This window comes from Cupressus sempervirens, chromosome 7, assembly GCF_028749045.1.
Source record: "Cupressus sempervirens isolate cs-2001-9-10 chromosome 7, ASM2874904v1, whole genome shotgun sequence".
Classification (NCBI taxonomy): Eukaryota; Viridiplantae; Streptophyta; class Pinopsida; order Cupressales; family Cupressaceae; genus Cupressus; species Cupressus sempervirens.
The window spans coordinates 429931998-429957538 of record NC_143124.1 but is presented as its reverse complement, the minus strand read 5'-3'; the positions used below and the strand labels follow the sequence as shown (position 1 = coordinate 429957538).

General features: G+C 32.3%; 2 pseudogenes; both read right to left on the bottom strand.

Annotated features, from left to right (window-relative positions):
* Window positions 1-2722: 2722 nt before the first annotated feature.
* Window positions 2723-10530, bottom strand: LOC149547377 (calcium-transporting ATPase 1, endoplasmic reticulum-type pseudogene; annotated as a pseudogene).
* A 43-nt stretch (window positions 10531-10573) lies between these two features.
* On the bottom strand, window positions 10574-17912 carry LOC149547376 (origin of replication complex subunit 6-like; annotated as a pseudogene).
* Window positions 17913-25541: the final 7629 nt, after the last annotated feature.

The window sequence follows — 25541 nt, the reverse complement described above, 5'->3', positions numbered from 1 at the left end:
GGTTAACCATGTTAGGATATTTCTTCACTGCTACAATGGTTATAAGGTAACACTAGTACATTTGAGCCATTTTTTGACCAATATTGGTCAAAATTTTACCCAAATTTTGACCAAATTCGACCAACCCATTGGTCAAAATTTTTTTGGTTGAAATTTCAACCAATAAGTTGGTTGAAAACTTTCAAACATTTTGGCCCAAGGTGTGCCAAGCATTGGTCAAAATTTTGACCAATGCTTGGTAGAAAACTGCCAAGCATTGGTCATTTTTTTTGAGGCTCACACTTGTTGAGGTCCACTTCAATAATGGCTCTTCCTATGAAATTTCTTTCTAAAACCTTTCTAATGAGATAATGTGTTATGAGCTCCTCATCAGTGGGATGGAACATGAATCCAGGAGGCAATTGTGCATCACCCATATCATGACTGTAACTAAAGTTAAGAGCCTCTATTATGGAATTCTCTTCCCTATCACCCATATTCATTTCCTTTACTATGGGAAATAGGGAAGATAATTCAATAATAGAGGCTCTTAACTTTAGTTGCAGTCATGATATGGGTGATGCACAATTGCCTCCTAGATTCACATTCCATCCCACTGATGAAGAGCTCATAACACATTATCTCATTAGAAAGGTTTTAGACAACAATTTCATAGGAAGAGAAATTTTTGAAGTGGACCTCAACAAGTGTGAGCCTTAGGGAGGGTTCAATTCTCTCCTTTATTATTCATTATGCATATAATCCAACACACCCATTTGATCTTGAATGATGATATGTACTAAATGTTGAGTGTCTATGTTGAGTGCTCCAAAACCATCCATTTCATGTCTTCATCTGTACACAATGTCTTTATAGTTTCTTTCTACTTACATGCCCATTCATTTCATATGACAATTTGAAAATTGTGTCACTCTAAGCTCTCAACTATTTCCTCTTGATTGATCATCTCATAACTGCTGAATGAGAGCTTTGGGATAAGCTATATGCATCCATCAAAGCATAAAGTATTTTTTCAAACAGTGTAGATGAAGTAGTAGCATTTACCTTTGAGACATGCTTGCAAAATGGAAGCATAGATAAGTCATGTGAACTATTTGACAGGATGCCTGAATGTAATGTGGTAATCAAAAGCCATGGTTGTTGGATATGCACAAAATAGATATATTGAGAGAATATATTTGTTTAAGTTGCAACTGCCCTGGTAGAAATGCATGCAAAATGTGGAATCATAGGTAAGCATTTGAACTATTTTATTGACTACCTCCATGAAATGTCATCTAATGGCAAGCCAATATTGCAGGATATGCATATTGTCCCAGTAAGAATCATTATACAAGGAATAAGCTAAGGCCTGATCAAAGGGCTGCAAATATCAAAGTACATAAAGGAACTAATAATGGAACCATGAATAATCATGATATATATCAAGTAGCATCATAAGCGCAAAAAAATTAGACATGCTACAAGAACCTCCAGGTACCCAAGGCATAAATCACTTATAAGTAAACCATTGAATTCTTTCTTGAAAATGTAAAAGCCAGGGTAGGTACAAAGCTATACCACATTACTTAGATCAAAATTCACAAAACATAGGTACTAGGTTTAAAAAATTAAAGGTTCAAAACCACTAGGTTTGATCAATTCAATGTTCAAAAATCATAATTACCAGGTCCAAAAAATTGATTTGTTTAGGAGATCCATAAAAATTGGAAATCCAGAACCCAAGAAAGAATTCACTAATTTTTGTATTGAAATTGAAAAGCCAAGGATGAATTGGACAAATTTGTGTGGTACAAAAAATCTTGAACAAGTTGAATTTGACTTAAAACTAACTAGATCTAGTAACTGCATAAGAAAGTCCACCATCTCACACTTTAGCATGGAAAGTCAATCAAAATCAAAGACAACATGAATACAACACACTTCTCACCAAGATATATACCATAATTCAATTACCTATTAAGGGGAACTCTCAGAAGCTTCAAACACACTTAAGGTTTTGACTTTTTGGTATATATAGACACCCTTCTCTGAAATTATGGATAAGTAAATTAATAGTTTTAACTGTTGATAAAGAAGGAATGCAAATGTCATGAAGTCAAACTTGATGTGCCACTTAAACTACTTATAACATGTCAACACACTTAAGGTTTTGACTTATTGGTATATATAGACACCCCTCTCTAAAATTATGGATAAGTTAATTAATAGTTTTGACTGTTGATAAAGAATGAATGAAAATCTCATGAAATAAAACTTGATGTGCCACATAAATTACTTATAACATGTTCTTTCTGTACTGCTAAATCCTAGAAATCTTGTCAATGTCAATGGCTAAAGTAATTTGAACTTCAGACATTTATTATTAATTGATACTTTCTATTTTTATAATTTAGTTTTCAACTCATGTTTTCTGACATTATTAATGTTAAAATTGGCCATCTTCTAGCTAAAATCATCTATTTAGCAAGAAAAATTCTTTACTATTTTTTCCATTGTTCTTTGCACCATCAAGTTTTATTTTAACTATTCTATGTGGAAAAAATGTAATTTGGAGAATAGCTTATGTTCTACCAATAGGTTCCGTGTAAATAAATGTCAAGAATTTTATATTATTCCAATCTAAACTGACTAGAAAATTTACCTCTAAGTTTTCTAGATCTATCTCCAACCATTTGGAAGCTATGTAACAGACCAGTTAGAGCTAAAGCAAGCTGCCATATTAAGATGTTGAGGAAGATGTTGTACCTCTATCATTGGGAGCTTGCATGTCTTCCTCATTACATGCTTGGGCTGAATATGTGACTATAGAATCAAATGTCTCACCTATTAAAAAAATACAGTACATCAGCATGGCAAGAAGGCTTCCATCTTCTGAGAATACATTTAATGAATTGAACATCTCAATTACAACCAACATAGTCAAGGAAAGTGTCATAGCTTTAACTTTTCTACTTGAGAAGTAATCACATGGATTGCTATCAAAGGAAAAAACTTGTGTTCCTACCTTGAAGGGAGACATAGAAAAACCTTGCCAAGAAGAGCACAGGTCCTAGTTTTTGAGCTGGAAAAATCTCACAAGAGTATGACCATCCTCTAGTAAATCTATGCCCAAAAATGTTCCATGGGTATACCATATACAAAAAATACCAACTATAGCTACACCAATATAAAGACCAATAACTTGCAAAATAAATATGTGTAATCATAATTAGTTTTTACTATTATATTATGCCACCTTTTGTTTAACAAAACAATTAATTTTATTAACAGAGTATTGAGAGAAGAAAATATTAAGTAGCAGAACAAAACCCATGCATTAATCAAAGAATCATCACTTCTTCGAGGGGGTTTCTTCATTATGTCCACATCTGGTGGATTGAAACCCAAAGCCATTGTAGGTGGCTCATCAATCACCAAGTTTACACAAAAGCTGGGCAGGTCTCAAGCCCTCTAGCATAGCTAATGTTGTAGTTAAGAATATTGAGACAACTTCACAAATATTTGAGGATATCCTGTACCTGAAATCCATTTATCCAAAACCAAAAATCAGAAGTAAATTCCTAGACAATCTAAAATTAACCCTTTCTTAAAAAAATTAATCTGTTGGTAAAGTGAATTGATATTTTTTCTTCTTTTAGATACATATGTCATTGCAAAAAATAATAATCTTAAAACCAAGGAATTTGGTTTCCACAATTAAAAAGACAATTATGTATGATAACTAAATAATGGTGATCAATTATATTGCTTGTGGAAACTCAAAATTTTAAAATGTAGGAGAAAATGATTTGATCACAAAACCAACCCATGATGATGATGGCTAAAAATACATGTGTAGAAGGCATTTTGTCAGAAAAGGATGCAGAAGAAGGAAATCGGTGAGTTTCACCCAGCAATGATGGAGAAATATTATAGTAGAACGAATTTAACTAAGAGAAAAGGCATTACTCAACCAGCTGTCACAAAAGTAATTAAGTGATTTTTAGAACACTTGAATTTTCATTATAAAACTCCATTTTATTAAAATGATGAGCATTAATAAATAGGCTATAGAAGGCTCTTTAATAGAATGATACCTACCCTTCCTAAATGAGGAGCCTTGAGCAAGTAAACTCCATTCTATTTAAATTCTAAATATCACATAGTAAACTATGCCATGCTTTTTAATAAATCATAAATTGAATATATTCCCTTCTTGAATCAATCTAGGGTAAGTAAATTAATGTGACGCCTGCATACTCAAATGTGACTTGTAACCCTAAAGTCAAGTAAGTTCCATAAAAGGGATAGTGACATGGATCAATCTGCCTTAATTTACACAACTAGGCATGCATAACAATAGTAGATATAAAACTCTTGAAATCAGTCATCAAAGATTACCCTTATCTTCTGGTGATGTAAAAATAAAAAACTCTACACAATTTGAGGCACTATATGATGAAGGCTTGCCAGATCTCAACACTTCTCTCCGGATTTTGATTCTAAAAGGAGACATAACACCTTACTCACTGATATTAGTAGTTTAGAAACATCAAAAGTGTACTCCAACATCTAATGGGACATCTTAGTGCAGTGTAACTTGGAAATACACCAAATCATGTACAAAGGATCCCAAAGAGATAATGTAACAATGTTTAGGAAAATACAACATAAAGTGTCATGAAGATGATATTGTGAATATGTAAACAAAGATAAGGCACGATAAGTGTGCAAAAGAATGCCTATAAACTTTCTTTTTCATCAAATGTAATTATTGAAAGGTGCCCCTAAAGTGCAATAATTATTCAACATTGAAGATATGTACTTTTTTGCAGACATGTAAACAAGGCAATGAGTTATTTAATAGAATTCCTTAACACAATATGTTCTCCACATTGATTTTTTTATAAGCCACACACATTAAAATAAAATATGGGCATTCCAAGCCCTTGAAGCAATTTTCATCAATTAGCCATGTGTGATAGAGAATTGAATGGGAGTGGAAGTGCATGGAATGCAATGATTGTAGAATATGCACAAAATGAAATTGTCAATCATGTTTTTGAGTCTCCCAATCAAATCAAAATGTGATTGGTGGCTGGGAAGCCAAACTCTACCACCTATGAAAATCATCTAACAACCTCAGGTATAGTTCAAAATTCAAATCAACATAACAAATTCAGTTTCGGTCTACACTCCCATAGGTAAAATTTTAGTTTGAATGTACTAAGGAAATAAACTTAACAAGCCCTAAAAATCCAGCATTGTGAATGATATATTCCTCACTTATTTAATTAAGGCATTTATTTAATAAACACTCTACTTACCTAAATAGCATAGATATTTATGTAACTAGTTTATTTTCTCTTATAAACACACATTAATATAAGTGCAAAAATACTAAAGTGAGATTAAGATTAAACGTTCAAATACATTCCACATTTAACTTTGGTATTTAATTCATAGATCATATATCTATTATAATCTCTATACAGTCACACAGTAAATGAAATGTGTGTTTAAATATTACTATTCCTCTTGGTCTGTAAGTAATCAAATTACACATGTATGAATATGAATGCACGACATTAAGAGTTCTAATAGTATACATTATGGATAAACTAGAATTCTTTGCCAACATGAGAAAAGTCTGCTATGAACATTATTAGGCAACAAACTATTTGTAAAATCACTCTTTCAACCATTCATAGTATGAATTATAGTTACAAAATGATAGAGAATTTGATTGAAAGGAAACTAAAATACTAGATTGGATGTTGAGAACCCATGACTCAACATGCACATCCAATCTTCTAATGGTTTGAATTTTAGTAAAAATTTATTGGCCTGCAACAATTAAGAAAGAAGTCAACCTTACTAAATAGAGATGAAATTACTAACCACAACTCACTACCTTACCCAAAGACCCATTTACACATCCTTAAGCCACATGCTGATTGAAGCTCACACATACAGAAGAAATGGCAAGAAGAAAGATGAAAAATCAAACACATGAAGGATACAATGTTGTAGCTTTAGAAAGATCGTTCGAAGGACATGATATGCCCGGGCTAAAGGAGCTTTGAGATTCATTCTGCAAGAGCCATAGGAGAATGCCGAAGATAGTCACGATGCTAATAGGCACATTGTGACTATCTTCAACATTCTCCTATGGTTCTTGTGGTTCTAATCTTATAACATAAGGCTTCCTCTTCATTTTTTGAGCATAAGGTTGATGCGGCCCTGCAATAAGAAATAAATGGGTTTAATTCTAAATTTTTTTTTTTAATGTTATAAGTATTTCATTAATCTAAAGAACATAACAGGGATTTTTCTTTACTTGATAAAGTAGCTGCAAGAGGCACCAAATCTTGAAGAAAAGAAAAGCAATAGGATGCTGAAACCCTATGGAACATTAAGGAAAACTAAGGGACTCCCACAATATAAAATTTATGTACCTTACAACTAGCATTAGTTGGCTACCATACCTAAATGTATAGCTTAAAGGAATCATTCAGTTACAGCTATCATCTTAAGATACAAAGATGCATCAATTTCCAAGGATGTTGACAAAAATTGCCAAATAAACTAAGAACAATAATTCCCACTTTCTTTGAATAATTGCAAAAATGGCATAGATGAGACTAAATTAGTATGCACAGCGTTTAAAATGTAAATCTCTTGTACACCCAAAACCAAGTGTGGAAAATTCAATTTTTTTTTGAATCCTATATGTCTAGGGACAAACACTCAAACTCAAATATATTGAAATGCATTTTGTACACTACTCTATTGCACCCATAAACAGTTTCACATCCAACTCAAGATATCCCATACCTATAGATGAAGATGGTATTAGATGCTCAGTTGAAGATTTTATCAGTAGAACATGTTTACTTTTACACACCTTTGGATCAAAATGCAATTAAAAAACTCATATTCAGAATAGGATAACTAAATAGGTTCAGGAAATTTGTACAATAGTTTATAAAATTCATGTAGTAAGTTCTTTTAATGATGCAACTACCTTGAGGATTTCACTTTTCATCTCTAAGCTATCTCTAACAAATATCTTCTACACTTACCATTCAATATGTCAACAAAATATTCTACAAACACATAACACTTGGATGCCTAAATATCATGAAGATATATCAATATGCCTACTTATCTAGATATATCATTTTCTTATAGATAAAGGACAATCTACTAAAAAAATAAAATACCACTTTTTACAAATTCACATAGGTATAAACCCATTCATTGTGGGAAAGTAATCTTATTAATTTTATTGTTATTATGCAATTATGGAGGCAGTTACCATGGTTCATACCACTAGGCTCCTGAGATAGCAACCAACCAGCACGTTCGACACCTATAGGAGACTACTCTAGCATGCTCTCCACTTCTAGGGAATATGTCATTGATAGTACATAATATGTCATTGGTAGTACATAATGCTGTAACATTGTGTGGCTTGTATTGGGTACATTATACGAACTAACTCTTGCTAAGAAACCCAATAATCTGACACATTATGCCTTATTCAAACAAATCAATTCTCATGGGAAATAGGTTACTAAAAGATGAAACAAACAAAAAATATTACATGCAGTTGAAATATCACAAAAATAAAACTATCTGAATCATAGTGTCCGGACTTGAACTCAGCACAGACTTTGCAAGCCATTGTAGCTTCGGACTCAGCTTTGGCACCAAAACTAAGCACAAAATGGGCAATTGAAAAATATATGTAAGATAAAAAATGTTGTTTTTTTGTTCTTACTTCAAGATGGATTTCTCATTTTTCACAATTTTGACTACATCTGACTACCAAGACTCACTAATGTCTGCAATCAAAATCTGCCAACTCTGCAAGTCAAGGTTGTTGACTCATTGAGCCTAACCTAGACTCAAATCCACAAATCCTCAGTGAGACTCAATGACATGTCTGTGAAAATGTTCTTGAGAAGACACTGCCAATGCTGTATATTAGTCATGTGAAAGTTGAAACTCACTAGTAATCTAAGATATTAATGAGAACTATAATAAGAACATATTTTGGAATTTGTCACATCCTTTACTTAGTAAATATGGGAATGATGAGTTAGCTCCCAAAAAAGAAAGAACCATATGCAAAAGAAATTAATAGTAGGGGATGAACTGACTATTTAAAAAATAGTTTCAGCTCAAAGAATAGTTGTGGTCCTAAATAGCTAAACTAGTTATCTCAAAAAGAAAGAATTGCCACTTTTCCCTAAAAAAGTTAATAGATCAATCTTTGAAAACCCAACTATCAATCAAAAATAAAAAATCCATCACCTACTCTGATTTAATGTTATAAGTCAAGGTGTACTTTGAAAAAGAAATGTAAATCATTCTAAGTAATAACACAAGTAATTTCATGCCACCAATTTCACATCTTCTAGTTTAATTTTGAAAGGTGTTGTCGTAGGCCAATCCCATTTGTTTGTTATTTCAAACAAAATTTCTCAACAAAGTTTGTGAAATATATGTGAAGGCATAGAACAAGATAAAAGTTTTGATGGCTATTAAAGAACTGAATTCCAATAAGATGTGTGCCAATCAAGAAAAAAAAAATCCAATGAAATTTTTCTTTTTTCATTGTAAATAGTTTATTTTTACACAATAATCAATGTATTAAACCATTAATATGTATTGACTAACAAATGTAAAATGTGGAAACTCGGCTTTAAATAGAAAAATTCAAACAAGACTCAAGCTAGAAGATAAGGCCTTATTTTTTCTATACTCATCATATTAGCATATAGCATATAGGCTACTAAAAGTAGGAATTGTAGGATTTGAGCAAAAGCGCACAACAAATGCATGAAGCCCAAGAAAACCTGCATGCAGAAAACCTGTCATGGAGAAGAAAAAGATAAGAAGAGGCAAGGGTTTGATCTGAATAACTTAGATGAAGAAAATATTATTCAATGGATCTTCATAATGAAAAATACAAAGAGATTAATCCTTATAAAAGGAGATTGAAACCCAAAAAGGGTAACCTAAAGCCTAAAAAAGCTAAGTTGCACAATATAATTAATAAAATAGTAATTATATGCATCTACAAGATAGCTTAAGGAAACTAGAGTAATAGGTAACTTATTTAATTAAACCAAAGTTATTTAATTAATAAGTGAAAAAAACTAATTACTCTAACACCCCCCCTTAAGTGAAGCTCAGGAGGTTAGCTAATGTAGCATAGCTATGAAAGCAGGAAAATTGGGTCCCAACAACAAGGCCTGATCAGGTACCCAATCACAACAAAATCTCTATAAAGAGGAGAAATAGAGAAAACCACATGGTAAAAACCCTACTCCAAAAAGAGATAGTAAAGAATGTTCTAGAAGAAGGAACAAAGAGATCAGAAGAGAATCAATGAAGCATGAAGAACTAGAAAACTTTGTCAAAATGTTGATCTATAGAATTTCCATGGAAATATAAGGCATGAACCAAGCGTTTCTATATGGTAGATGATCCATCTCACTAAAATGCATAGGTAGCCAGCCACTAAAATCACCTAGTATGTAGGATCAAGTACTAAATACATAGCTCAGACCAACGAATCATCAACCAAAGAAGCATAGAACAACAATATAACCCCCCCTTAATGTAGGTGAGGTGACAGGTAGCTGAAAAGGTGGGCCAAAGAATCTCCTACAACACAAGAACCAGACACATTGAGAGTGAGGTACAGACACCCATAAAGGCATGTGTCATCGACACTGCATGAGGTAAAAGAGAAAGAGGTCCTATAAGTGGAAAACAACTATCCCCCCATGGCACTTTATAAAATAGTGCGAGTGCAACGAATCACAATGATGAAAAAGATCCTAAAATGTAAGAGTGACACTTTATCTCAGTGTATTTGCATAAAGATGCTTACAATGAATATCAAAAATGATTAGAAAAAGCATAAGGCTGATACAACAAAAGGTACTACCCAAAACAAAGCATCTAAAGCAACAAAATAGATCCCCGGACCTGAAACAACTAGGATATCCACCAACATGCAAAAATGTAGAAGGCTAAATAAAATGTGCTTAGAGAAGAATCTGGAACAACAACCCACATCATTGAAAAGAGAACAAAAGGATCTTTCCAGCAATATAAAGAAGTCCAAAAACGGAGATCGAATGCTCAAGATATGCCTCTCGGAGTGCAAAACAGAACATCCAGCTTTGACTATCAAAATAGGCAACCAAACTACATCAAAACCCAAAAACACCTATACCAGCATTTCCATCTTGGAACTAGCTTTTTGACACATTTTTTGGATCAAAAAAATATGTTTGTATGATCGAGTTATGGAAAAAAAAATCCAGGGCCTCTAGAATGCATGAAAAATTAATTTTTTAATTAAAAAATAAGAAAAAACAAAAAAAACTTCACAAAAAAATGCCATTTCTACTTGGGCGAAGGTGGAGCTAAGGAAGGTGGCGATGTTGGTGGTGGCCACGGTGGTGGGCAGGCAGCACCACTGGTGGTAGAGGCTGCTGAGCGGTAGCGGTCACTGGGAGTCATTGCAGTCAACGGACCGTCGATGGTTTATCGCAAATGGTTACCGCTAACTGCTAGTGGTCACGGTGACCGCAGGCAATTTTTTAAATTGCTACAGAAAAAAGTGTCGCTTTTAAATATATTTGTTTGCAAATTTTTTAATTTTCCACCTCGATCCACATGCCGGTGGCCCTATGGGCCTGTCGTACAATTTTTTTTTGCCTCCTAGATCAACATTGTCCAAATCAGACAAATTTTATATCAAAAGGGGGGTTTTGACACCTTCTGAATCCATCCGTGATGGTTTTTTGCCTCAAACTACTTTGAAAATTGGTGACCCCCCTATTTTCTCAAAAAATCTTGAAAAAACACTAGATCTGATCTGCCAAACCCTTTTTCTCCCTTTTTCTTGAAACACCGAACAAGCTACAATAGATCTGGCTTTGATACCATGTAGGATTTGAGAAAAAGTGCACACAAATCCACGAAGCCCAAGAAAACCTGCATGCAGAAAACTTGTCACAAAGAAGAAAAAGAGAAGAAGAGGCAAGGTTTTGATTTGAAAAACTCAGACAAAGAAAATATTATTCAACAAATTATCATAATGAAAAATACAGAGAGATCAATCCTTATAAAAGGAGATCGAAACCTAAAAAGGGTAACCTAAAGCCTAAAAAAGCTAGGTTGCACAATATAATTAATAAAATATTAATTATATGCACCTACAAGATAGCTTAAGCAAACTAGAGTAATAGGTAACTTATTAATTAAATCAAAGTGATTTAATTAATAAGTGAAAATAACTAATTACTCTAACAGGAATCAATTATGATTGTAAGAAGACTGAATAATAATTATATCCCAGGGTATTTTGGAAGCAAGCTAGATCATGATAAGAGAGAATATTTTCTCAAACAAAGATCCAATTATAGGTTTGTCTATTCCAAGAAAAGCATTGAAGAATTAACTAGAGGCATAGTAGAAATGTAGTTATATACGCTTGTTACATAATTAAGACTATCAATATATATGTTATTTTCAAGGTTGTATGGGAATTGATAGCTCTTTAAAGCACTACTTGAATCAAACCAAACTAAAAAATTTTTTCTTTACATTGAGATAGTTATATTAGTCCTTTGGTGTGTGATATCAACAAGTCCATCATCATAATCACTAAGGCTACAGTGATCTATCCATATATGCTGTGAGTTTGGCTTTATTTGAATTCCATCAACATCAGGCCATAGGCCACCTTCAAATTCTAAATTATTTATAATGATATGTTCACACTCTTTTAACTGTAAGCCCTTGCCCACCAGCTTTATTCGATGCCCACGTCCATCAATTGTCTTGTATGAGGAAACTCTCAAATAAGACAAAAGATTAATCGTTCCTGACACTTCAAAACCAATCCATAGAGCTTCCTTCTATTTATAGCCTTCATGAAGGGTTCTAGGGGCACTATCTATCTAGCTAACAAGCATTTTGTCAAACATATATTATAGCCTCAATATTTTATTTCTATATGCAATAAAATTTTGATATTGTAGTTTTCAAAAGACTTCACTTACAATCACTGGGCGCATGTGAAATAGTGTTGGTTGACTAAAATTGGTGAAAACATTTTGAGGCTATATTTACACTTGCCCCAAAATAATCTTTGCTAATCTATGAATTTATCATTTAGAATCCAATGAATCCTAAAATAGAAATTCACAATATTTTGTATTTCTAGCACATTGGACCATCAAACTATTGGACTTTTAGCAAATGACAAAATCTTTCATGTATAGATGCTAAAAAATTCATGTTTTATCTATATTTAATAATGAGTGAAATAAGATGAACAGAAATATGTGGAGATGTTGGAACCTAAGAATTGGCAATTTAGAAAATTTAAGACATGCATTACTTATTCTAGTTTATGTTGAAACATCTAAGCCTAAGAGGGTTCCCTAAATTTTGAAAACATTTTTTCATGGTGTTGCACAAAAGCACACATAACACTAAGAAGTTCTATATGGTAAAAATTTGACTCCTAAATTGCCTTGATGTTGCACAAAACATCAAGTTTGCATGGCTTCAAAAACTTCATCAGAGGTTATACCACCATCTTCAACTGATTGTGTTTGGCTTTGACTTGAGCCCTTTAGCAACATAAGGATCAACAAGTTGGATTGAGAGTTTTGAAACCTTGTGGAAGGAGATTGCTTTAAGTTGAGCAAATATACAATTAAGCTTTGAGTTCATTGCCACATAATATGGATATCTAAAGCCCTCTAATATGGTATCTACCATCAATTTACATATTATTGAAGTCTTTGAGATCCTATGAAATATAAAGCTATGTGCAAACTTGGCAATAAGAATAAGTTAATTGAAATTTATCCACTTTGACCTACACCGCATAACTAAATGAGGTGGCATTGTAGATAGGAATGGCCTATATACTAGTGGCTGGCCTAAAAATTCAACTCAAAATTGGCATTTCATGCTTACAGATTAGAGACCAAAAAATATTTTGTCCAAGCAATAAAAAATGTGTGGACATAGTAAGGGCCATAACTAAGAACATCTATGATTGACTATTATAAAGTGATTAAGCTAAAGCTTTTGTTAAGTTCTAAAAAAAAAATTCAACTTAAATCCCATGAGAGGGCCACACAATATAGATCCAAATATTGAAAATTTCCAAGTGATGTCCTCCTAGCAAAGAACCCAATGAACATAAGCTATATCAATCATTTGCAGGCACAATCAAAATCAAGAGTAAGGTTAACATCCAAGGAGTCTTAGAACTTTTAGCTTACAAAGGACATTTGAAACAAACTTCCTTGGATTTTTGTGGCAATGCCATTAGAGCTCTAAGTTTAACTATTTCAGCATCAACTATTGAACTAGAGTATTTTGGTGTCATCCTCGAAAAGGCTAAACCATCCAAGAGCAAGATTTTCACAATAAAAGAAACATATGAAATTCTCATAGTAATCTAGATTGCAATTTAAACTAGGAAACTAGGCAAGGGATACAAACATTGCAATCAAATCAGCTCTCTCAAGCTCTCAGAACATAACATAGCTTTTTTATAAGAGCTATTGTTTTGTTCAGTTAACCCCCAAGTTTTTTCCTTGTGTTTTAATTGGATGTGAATATTTGAATACCACTTACACTTTTCCTACACCATTTCACTACCATGCAAATGGAATGTTACTATAGCTATGATAAAATGTTATTATGTTTAACTACAACATCCTTCAACCATGTAGAAATATAATCTTATGCTTCCAATCATCAATAAACGAAACACTCAAGTATCAATGCTTAACTAAGAAACACATTCTTTCACATAAAACAAAGTAGCTAAGTTCCTTTTACATCCTTAGTTATAAATTATTATATGACAAATGCATTGCATACCTATCCACATTGGAATAACATCAAATATATAAAAATAAATTTGTAAACTTTTAGGTATAGTAAATGAACATAGCTACCTTATGTTCATATTCATCATCAATTGATTTGCCACTATTGTCATATTCTACCTTGTGTTCACATATTCTCTTGCTTGGCAATGCATCCAAAAGTTTTGTCCGTACACACCCAATACACTTAGTTGCCTACAACAATCATAACAACCGGAATTTAGACCAAGCTTTTGTTCCAATTTCCATACTAAATCAATGTGAACCTATGAAATAGTTAAAGATGGTGTGAAAATAGATGAAACCATGTAAACAACAGAAAAATGATTATGTAGCTGGTCTATCAAACCAATTTAAGACATAAGAGTGCAATGCGCTTTGAAATCTTCAACAATAAGGATCTAAGATATGCTAGCCCATATGAATTTTATATAGGAGAAATTTGTAAAGGCCACAATCACTACAATGTAAACAAGCCCGAAATAGTCTTTCAAACTTTTCAACACTGAGCAAGCACAAAAATATAAGAATGTATCTATTAAGTAATAAGAATGAACCTAGTCTAAACTTGACCATAATTAATGAAAAGAACTTGCCATCTAAAAAATATGCAACCGTTAAAAAATCAATGTCATCACATAAACAAAATAGTCTCTAAAGAAAACACACCTCTATTGTTTTCACAGATTTTGGATCCTTATTTTCTTTGGCAATTCCCATAATATCAAAACAGAGGGGTAAAAGCACAAACCTGTGTCACCTTTTATAAAGAAAAGTGATATCAGAATGTGACAGTTCAACATTAAGGACAAAAAAAATGGTATTTGCGTTTAAAATATGAAGATGATGTAAACTGATGAAATGTGTAGAATTGTATGAATTTTATGCCTATAATTTTTATTATTTTTTTTACTAAGAATTTATTCATTTTATTTTATTTTGAAGTCCCTTTTTTAACTGTAAAAAATATAGGATGTAGTTCCCGTCAAACAAGTATGTGCAAATCATATTTTTTTGTTATGATTTGAAAATATTTTATAGATGAAATGCATAGCTAGTGCACAAAAAAAGAAATAATTATTTTTGATGTATATTTTCTTTGTTATAAGTACTCAAGTTCGACCTTGTCAGAATCCAATAGTTTTTTCCTCCTGTCAAAACTTCCCTATCAAATCTATACCTTCTTGAAAAAAAATTGCATATTCATGAAGAGGATTCTCTCCTCTAGTGATACATACATACATATATACATACATACACACACACACACACACACACACACACACACACACACACACACACACACACACACACACACACACACACACACACACACACACACACACACACACACACACACATATATATATATATTGATATGATTTACTATTTTTTTTAATTTTTTGAGAGAGCATCTTTTGAAATGTTGAAATATTGATTTATAATATTTTTAGATTATAACATATTAAAACTAATCAAAACACTCAAAAATTTATATAATGATGATATTGAATCTGAAATCTATAAAAGGGTATTTTTAGTTTTTTTATAAAATTGAGTTTTGATAGAGAAATGAGATTTGACCAAAACAAGTTTTTGTATCACAAACGGTGACATAGATCTATGCTTTTACCCAAAGATCATTCATAGATGTTGCAACCTAGCCCAAACAATTAGAAATATATATATATATATATATATATATATATATATATATATATATATATATATATATATATATATGTATGTATGTATATATATATATATATATGTATGTATATATATATATATATATATATATATATGTATGTATATATATATATATATATGTATATATATATATATATATATATGTATATATATATATATATGTATATATGTATATATATATATGTATATATATATATATATATATGTATATATATGTATATATATGTATATATATGTATATATGTATGTATATGTATATGTATATGTATATGTATATGTATATGTATATAGTTAAGAACAAACATAAATCATCGAGAGGGTTCCCTTGTTTGATTTAGTTAGCATCTGCAAATTGACAATGTGAATAATATTACAAAACCTTCAAGATTTCTATGCACCCAAAAAGAACACTTACATTTGAAAACTCAGAGTTTGATGTACCACATATCTTGATTAGTTTCATCCTATCAACTTTTGACTGCATCTAGATAAATAAGCTAGGTTTTTGCACAACAAGTTCTAGAACTTAGGGGGGGTATATGGATAAACATGAAAACAAATTTTAGAGAAGACTAACTTGAGGCAATTACTGTAGCATTGTCATATGTGTGATGCTAAAAAGAAACACAAGAGTAAGGGTTTGAATTTTGTTTAAGTTGTTCACCCAAAAGAAAAAGAAAAAAGAGAAAAAAAATGCTCCTAGGTTATATCCTCCATTCATATTGGCTATAGAATAAAAGGATTATTATTGGCCTAATAAAAGCTTGAAAAATGCAAGTACAAGAAAACCTTATTTCTTCTGGCACATAGGTAAAAATCTACTACAGTGAACATTGGACGACCAAAATTAGCACTTGATCTCTAGGACTCTGGTAGAGCAGCTATAAATCTTTCTTTGTATCTGTATAAGGTTAATTTTAGAATTGCATTTTTTATCATGATTTTGGGCTGACAAGACTCAAGGATCATATGCTAACTCCACACTTATCAGAGAGCTCAAGGTCAAAGTATAACAACATAGGATTTCATTTAGTATGCCCTTAGGCCTTACTCTGATGAAATCATTATACCCACCCTTATAATTTCCCCAAGCACAAAGAGCACAGAGCATACTATAAGCCTTTGAGCCATAAATTTCAAAAGATTGGAAACCCAAGGAAAAAAAGCATTTGGGTCCTGAAATCATAACTAAGGAAACCTAGTTTCTCAAGTTTCATAGAGCACTATATAAATATTTGACCAATAGGTTGCAAAAGATTTGAAGTTTAAGTAAACATACCATTTGAGAGTTGAAAACTAAGTCAAGGAAAATGGAACTTAGAAAGATAAGGCTCTTTGGGCATACCCAATCAATCTAAGAAATCCAAACTAGATTCCAAGTTCTTGGATGTCCAGCTTTGGCCTACAAGGCAAATTAAAAGTGCATACTCATCATCCTTTTTGAATATAATCCATTAACATCAAAAGGGCAAATAGAAAAAGAATTACACTTGATTCGATTTAGATAATTAACCTACCTAACTCCAAGTGCATTTTGTATTGCATTCAAGGATCTAGTATATGCTTTCTCAGACATGCCACTTAACCTAATGGCCTTCTATCTATCAAAGGGAACTTGTAATCTGTACAAACAATGCATTCAATCATTACAAATTAAATGTCATTGTTGCAATTTTTCTAATAAAATTATAAAGAATGAGAACTAGAAATCCATGAAGGGTAAGCAATGGGAATCATCTAATGTTCAAGGAATAATTTCTCCTCTTGTTAAATTATTTCTTCTTGGGCAACATAGATCTAGTCCTGAGGAATGCAGTGTAATGGCAATGATAGATGACATTAATAAGATTCAACCTAGTGTTATATTATCTCACTACTAGCATGTGGCATGATCTTTGTTGTAAGGATTATGCTATAAATTTGAGAAATGACCGAATCCTTTTTGGATGTAAAATCTGATGAACCCATTTGAATAATGTTCAAGAAAAATTGTTTTGTACCAGCAAGTTTAAAGCAAAGAACCAATTTGCAAACCTCACCCTATAGGTTAAAAGGGGTTTAAAAAGGAATCAATGATGAATATTCCCAATAAATTGCATTCCAGCTGATAAAAATTGCACTAAATTTGATGCATTGCTTAGATAAACATACCACACCAAAAGTGGAAGAATTAAAATGCACATTATTGAGGCATCTCAGCTCCTCAACTTTCTTGATAACCTTCCCTTTTTTTGCAAGGCCCAATTTTCTTCCCAACCCATCCATGTCCATGTTTCTCTATAGCATATGGCTGGGAAATGAATGTTACCCTTCTTTCGCCACTCCAACCAAAGGACTTCTCACTCTCTGTAGCCCACAAGCCCATCCTCCAAATGGACTGACTATAGTTCCACTTGCAATCCTGTGTGAAACAAAACTTTTTTGATTTTAACATAACAAACCCATGTTGGTATAAATTTTGACCAACACGGGCATTGATTTTGAAAAAAAGACATTTTTCCTTGCATATTCCAACCAATTTGACCCCATTTTAATAGATGGTCAAAAATTTTGGTCTAAAAATTGGGTCAAATGTACTAGTGTAACCATAATTTGACTTAATTTATAAAGCAACTTATTTTGTAGATTTAGATCTCTAGTTTTTATGACCTCTAGATCCTTCATGATTAGAATATTCTTTGCTACTTATCTTCCAAAATTTTCTGCTCTTCCCTTTCTCTTCCATCATATATTCATCTTGTTTCACACACTTCCTTTTACACTTCACCTCTTGACCCTTCTTATATATCATAAGATTTGCTAATTTGGCTTGAATACCGTTTCAAATAATCATTAAACATCCAACTAGTCGACCTTAATTATTTAATTAATTAATAAGTGTAATTTTTTTATACTCAATTAATATTGGGATTAACCACTCGGTTAACACTCTTGGTGTAGGATCCCTTTGGTGCTTGACTACTTGGTTAATACTATGATTTTTTCATTTCCCAACTATACTTGGTTAACACTAAATTTCCTTCATTTCCTAGCTGCGCTCAGCTAATACTGTTGTTCTTTTATTGCTTGACTATGCTTGGTTAATGCTGAAATTTGTGTTACATCAATGACAATATACAATTTGAAGATTTGTTTCCAAAAAAAAGGGTGACATATAATAAGGTTCTCTATATAGGGTACATTGTCATATCCCATTTGAGATGTCTTGAGAACTTTTCTATTCCCATTTCTTGTGGTCCTAAACTTGTTATAGAAATAACATCTTTAGTCCTCTAAATTATTTTTGAATTGACTTCTACATTGAATATATCTATGTCTATATTCATTTCAAGCACAAAAATTAGCTTTGAAACTATACCTATTAGTTATTGGAGAAGGATTTTTAAACCCTATCTTTATATTTCTTTACTTCTTCAAACTTTGAGTTGTCATTTTCTTTCTATCCCAAGACAAAATTTTCATGGTTTAATTTTTTCCTACTAAGTACAAAATCAAGTAATTTTATTCCACCTCATAATTTGAACTCCTAAATTTATCTATTTTCTTCTTCTAATTCCTATCTAATTTGGTATAGTTCCTTTTTTATTTTTTAACATTCTTAATTTTTCTACATAGCTTTCATATAGATCCTTTATTTCCCTCTCTGCATCTTCCAGAAGTGTTCTTTGACATACAATATTATCTCCAACCTTCATCAACTTAGATTTTGTTGCATCTAGATTAGCCAATGCATAAATTAGTCCATGTCTCATATCAATTTCTATTTAAACATATTCATACCAAGAACACTCTCCACAAACATTACTCATAAAAGGAGCATTTATTCATTATAAAATAAACACAATAACATTAATCATTTTATATTTTGAAAACCCAATAGGGAAAAGCTACAATGAGAATAGATCTACTATATAGATCTATTGTTGATAATAAAATAGGAGCTCACTCCTAATGCATTAGGATACAACATAATTGATTTGTCACCTAAATCTTATTACTTACATGGTAAGATAAAATAACTCTGACTAGTATGAAACAATTGAACTTTAATTAGTAATGCATCTAGATATGCAAATCATAGCTCTTTAGTTTGGTTCACATTGTGCATATCCAAACTATTAATCATCTAAAATCTTTGTCTGTCATCTAATATTATCACTCATTTTTTCTTACTATTTGATCTTTGCATTAGATTAAATTCTATCTATCATATTCATGGCTATTATCCCCATATATTATCTACTATTTAAATGACAAACTTGAAAGTGTGTGTGTGTGTGTGTGTGTGTGTGTGTGTGTGCATGCGCATGTGGTTGCATGCATGTGTGTGCAAAACCCTTCTTACAAAGTTCTTGACAAGGTTGGCCAAGTAAGCATAGTAATACATGAAGCAACATAGAAGTAGAATATTGCTCAACACAACTTGAGCACATATAACTTATCCATTAATAGATTTTGGAAGAAGGAAACTGACCAAAAACATATTCCAAACCAACATAATACACCAAGGATAGATTCGACCAAAAGATACACTCAAGCCAAAAAAAAAAAATACCAGATCACTTGTTTTAGTTCCTTTAGAAACATGAATTATCGAGTTGATTTCAAATGACTTGGTTTGACATCAATTACAAGTAAACAACTCTCTCTCTCTCTCTCCACATCACATGTATGCTAATGATATCCCAAATGAAAATTGTGTTGTGATATTTGAATATTTTATCTATATTTTAATATATATAGATAAAACTAAAACATTCTAATAGAATTTCTACACAAAAATAAAGAGAACCAAGATATAATATTGTAGCTAAATTACATACTAGTCTAATTATATATAATAACTATCTCTCTATATATAAACAAATTGAAAGTTCAATAGTAAGGAAACCAAGACGATCCGCGGGCAAGGAGACGAATAAAGGGGAGAGGTTCTGTATAATAGGAAGAACAGGTACTGATGTTGGCTATAATTGAAATAAGTATAGTTCCAGAAGAATATCCACTCATCTTTCGCTCCCCTACTCGAAAGATATCCACACAATCGATCATCAGATGCTAAAGCAATTTAAGAACACTGGGAGATGACGCTTAAGTACAGTTCAACCCCAAATGTGATGTATATAATCTAATTATAATAAAAATGTTGGTCGCAACTATGTGTCATATAAAATATGAGACGATGAGAGTTTTAAATAATAATAGTATGAGCATTGTTGGAAGGATAATATGTTGCTATCATAGAAGGGTGTGTACTCAGAGTCATAATGATTTTCAGTGGTTTCAGCCCACGATTCACATTTTTTACTTGGGCAACTACCATTTGTTTGGTTTCCACTTGAACTAGTTTATTCCCAAGTTTCTCTTTATAATTTCTCTTGCCATTTTCATAAGCAAGGTGTGGTTATGTCGGGTTCTTCTAAGGATTTCATTGAGGATTCGGGAGATAATAAAGTTATTGGTGGGAATCTTGTGCACATAGAACTAGATACTATTGAACAATACAATGAAGAACTGCATGAACCTACTTGGAAGAGGATGGTATGCTTCCTTATATGCAGTGTACTGAAGGATACAATGAGGTTGTGTCTACGGAATTCGTCAATTCTCAGAATAATGGAAGGGTGATTGTGAATGAGATCTCATTTAAACTCAATGAAGAGGTCATCACAAAGCTAGAAAATCTTTCCTTAGAAGGTTAGAAATGGAGAAAACAAACTAGAGTCTTAAATGCAGCCAACCTCAACCAGTTCTTCCACCTTGATGAAAGTTTGTGTCATGATCATGGTGATTTTGTGAGAATGACCCTACCAGATCCTTGGAAAGAGGTATGTTATGCCATTATACGATATACTACTCTCAAAGGAAGGTATCATATTGTTTACTATTACCATTTCTTTATTCCTAGTTATTTTAGAAATTGTGACCTCATTTTGTTCCCTTATCTTATTCTTCATTCTATGAAAGAGAATATCCTTAATGTTAGGAAAAGGATGAGGCTAGGTAGACCTTATAATGTTCTTCATCAGGGTTTTATGTTTACACTCTACAACTTCAATAAATCCCCATTGTCTTCTCTAGCCTATTAATGTTCAGGTTGTGTTACCAAACCTAACTACCACCAACTCAACCTCTCAAGTCTTTGTCAAGGTTGTGTCTACTAGGGAAACTAAATGCCCTATGACCTATCCACCCTAACTTCTCAAAAAATTACAATTGAAAAAGGAAATTCATATTGTTGTCTTTGATGTGGAGGAAGAAAGTGGGAGAAGGAGGTGTTGGTGCACAAAATTATTGGTTGAATTCCTATGAGCTTGTCTCCTCGATGCCAAGAAACTCAACACAACTCTGGTCAATGAAGAAGGTTGAATCTTTGTTTGTTCAACCTCCACACTTAAGGCTTTGTAAGACCTAGGTGGCTTTTGTTGAAGTTGAAAGCTCAACTCCACAGCTCCCAAGAATAACCTACATGCAAACACCTGTCATAGAAAGAGAGAAGAAAAAGCTATGGATGTTGAAATTGCCAAATCCGTAGATGAGACATTCTTGATAAGAAAAAGGATAAATTGTTATTATTAACAATGAATTCAGTTACTACAAAGAGAGATCATCCTTATAAAGGAGAGTGAACCCCTAAAAAGATCTAAACTAGGTTGCATAATAATAATTATTAAAAGAATTAATTATTATATGCCTAAAGTTTAGCTTAGGTAGACTAGAGTTAATTAGGAAATATCTAATTACTCTAACACCCCCTCTTAATATAAACTTAGGGAATAGCTAAAAACATAGAAACTACTAAAAAAAGTAGATTTGGGTCTTGACAACAAAGCCTAATGAGGTACCCAAACACAACCAAATCTCTGAAAATAGGAGAAATAGAGAAGACAACATGGGAAAAACCCTACTCCAAAAAGAGATGGAAATAATGCTGAAAAGAACTAGTGAAGGATTGAAGAAGCCTCCAAACAAGGGAATGTCCTAGAAGATAGGAACAAAAGATGGTCATGAAATACATGACAAAAGCATTTAGAAGTTGCAAAACTCTGTCAAAAGTAATTATTGATCTTTACTCCAATGAAATAGAACCTAATTAGGTAGAGAAGATTGTAATCTACATCAAGTTAGGAGGTTCACAAAGGAAACCAATTGAATTTGAAGATACAGATGGCATGAAACACCAAAGCCTGAAGAGCTGATCAATTGAACCAAGGAAGCATGAGAAACAACAAAAGAATCCCCCTAATACAAATAAGAGTGATGTAATAGACAACTAGAAAAGTGGGCCAAAAGAACTGCATGTCAAGAAACCATGATCAAGATGCACAAAAGAGTATATATGTGTGTACTAAGATGATCAATCTTAGACAATTCATGAGGCTAATGTCATGGAAGGGACACTCACTGGAAAAAGGAAGATAGAAAACAAAGGTAAAAAATCAACCATTCATGAAACTTTATTCATGAGTGTTGCATGTACAATAAGGCACAAGACATAATGAATCCCAAGAATACAATAAACTACATGAGTGTCCTCAAATGACACTACTCAAATTAGAAGGAAAAATAGGGAAAAACAACTGAAATGAAAATATAGATGGAATATGACACTTTATCTCAATGTATTTGCAAGAATCCATACAAATGATACCTAAATAAACTAGAAGAGACATAAGACTAATACAATAGATAGTACAAGTCATGATGAATCATCTAAAGCAACAAATTTGATCCTTGGAGTTGAAACAACTAAGATATCCACTAGAATGAAATAATACAAAAGACTAAATATAATGTGCCTAGAGAAGAATATGAAAAAATAACTAGCATCACTTGAAAGAGCTCAGAAATGCCTTCCAATGATATAAAGATTTTCCAAATTAGAGATTAGATGCTCAAGATATGTCTCTCAAAATGCAAAAATGTACCCCTAACTTTGATAGAAGAAAAATATATCAAGAATGCATCAAAACTAAAAACTAACTACACCACTAAGACGGGCTCAGACGGGTTCAGAACCAACTTTCTACTCATATCTCATTTTTAGAAAATGGAGTCTATATGCTAGAGATATGAGAAAAAATGTGAAGGTAAGTCAAAATAGAGCCCGAGGAGGTGACAAAAGTGCTGATGTTAGCAAGTGATGAGCCAACATTTAATAGTCAAATGATTGTCGATGCAAAAAAAAACCTAAAAAATGACCCCTTATGGAGAAAATGTCCAACTACCGAAAACAATAGCTAGAACAAAGGGATAGTGCTAGATTAAAAAGTAAATTCCAAAAGATGACACATGTCATAAAACTCACCATGCACCCAAAAGGAAAAATGATGATTGGGGGTCTCCAATAATACCGTACTAACTTTTGGTGGGCCCTCAAAAAAAAATCCATACCAATCAAACACTAGCAATTCCCTAACATGCCCAATATTTTTGTTGAGGTGGGTGTAGGAATTGAGGCCAAAACCATGGTCACCAAATTTGCATGGGATTCATGGTCACAAAATGTATCCCAAAAAATTCTTTATTGAATGCATGAGGCCAAATAAAAGAACCAATCATGGAGTTGATATTTCTAACTAGCCAAGCTAGACATACTAAAACAAGCATTAGGAAGACCACTAAGGGTGGTTGGAAAGAAATCATGCCACATGGACTCAAACTCAACATGTGCTCCAATGAAAAAGTGTTGTTAGTGGTAATGGAGACCACCCTCCTCTCATCGGGAAACTTGACCTCAAGTAGTAATGTCATATTCCAATCAAGAATATGTAAAGGAAAATAATGGGTAGAATAAGCTCAGGGTACCATACTAGAATCATGAAAAAAATGTGAGCTAACACTGTTTTCATAAGGTTTTTCCAATAGCAAATCTCCCTAAACCATTGGGTCACAACAATGAACCCAAATAGTACACCATGATCCTGAAAAGGTTGGCCTTCACTACATGCTCCACATCTCAGAATCCACATCAATCATGTATTATTTGACCTCCTTCCTTAAAGGAGGCTCATCTTTGCTTAGCCTCATTGCTACAATGTTCATAGCCTAGTACCTTAGGCTTTCTAGCTGAGCCACACTCAATGGATACATGTAATTCATCCTAGGAAGTAGTGGCATGGTGTAGATAGCCATCATGTTAAGAATCAAGGAACATGTGTACATCATGGCCAATTGAAACCACATGGAAGGCATAGGGCTGGTGTTGTAAAACTAGCAATAAAGAAGTGGTTGAGAAAATTGAAACAACCAGAAAAATTGGAGGAGCTGCATTAACTTGAAAAAAAACCAACTAATGTGCCCAATAGAAAACACTTCCAATAAAATAATGGCTGCCATGAATGGCATGCACCAGCTATGGTGCAACATATTTGCATTGGCTGGATGTCCTCCCCTATGTGCACACATGCATAGGCATGTTGCATCTACATGTACCATATCTCTAACTGGAGCACATTTGTCAAAAAAAAAAAAAAAAAACTATCAAAAGTTATAAGTGAGCGTGTCAAAAGTGTATGGTATAGATTATTTTAGGAATTAATAGATTTCATATGTTCTTTTATTTCATTTAAATAATTTTTAATTTGATGTAAATTTATTTAAATAGGTTTTTTCTTTATACTTTCAAACAATTTTAAATTTAAAAATATTATGATTTTTAATTTTTTTAATAATAATATATCATTATATATTTTTATTTAATTTTAAATTAAATAATTTAATACAATATATGAATAAGTTAATTTTTTTTGAGTTTTATGTTCACATTATTGGAAATTATAGTAAAATATAAGTTCATTTTCAAACAAGTAATTTTGTAAGGATAATTTGTCATTTATTCAAGAATATTAAAATATATAATATTAGCACTCATTATTTAACAAAACTATTATTTAAAAA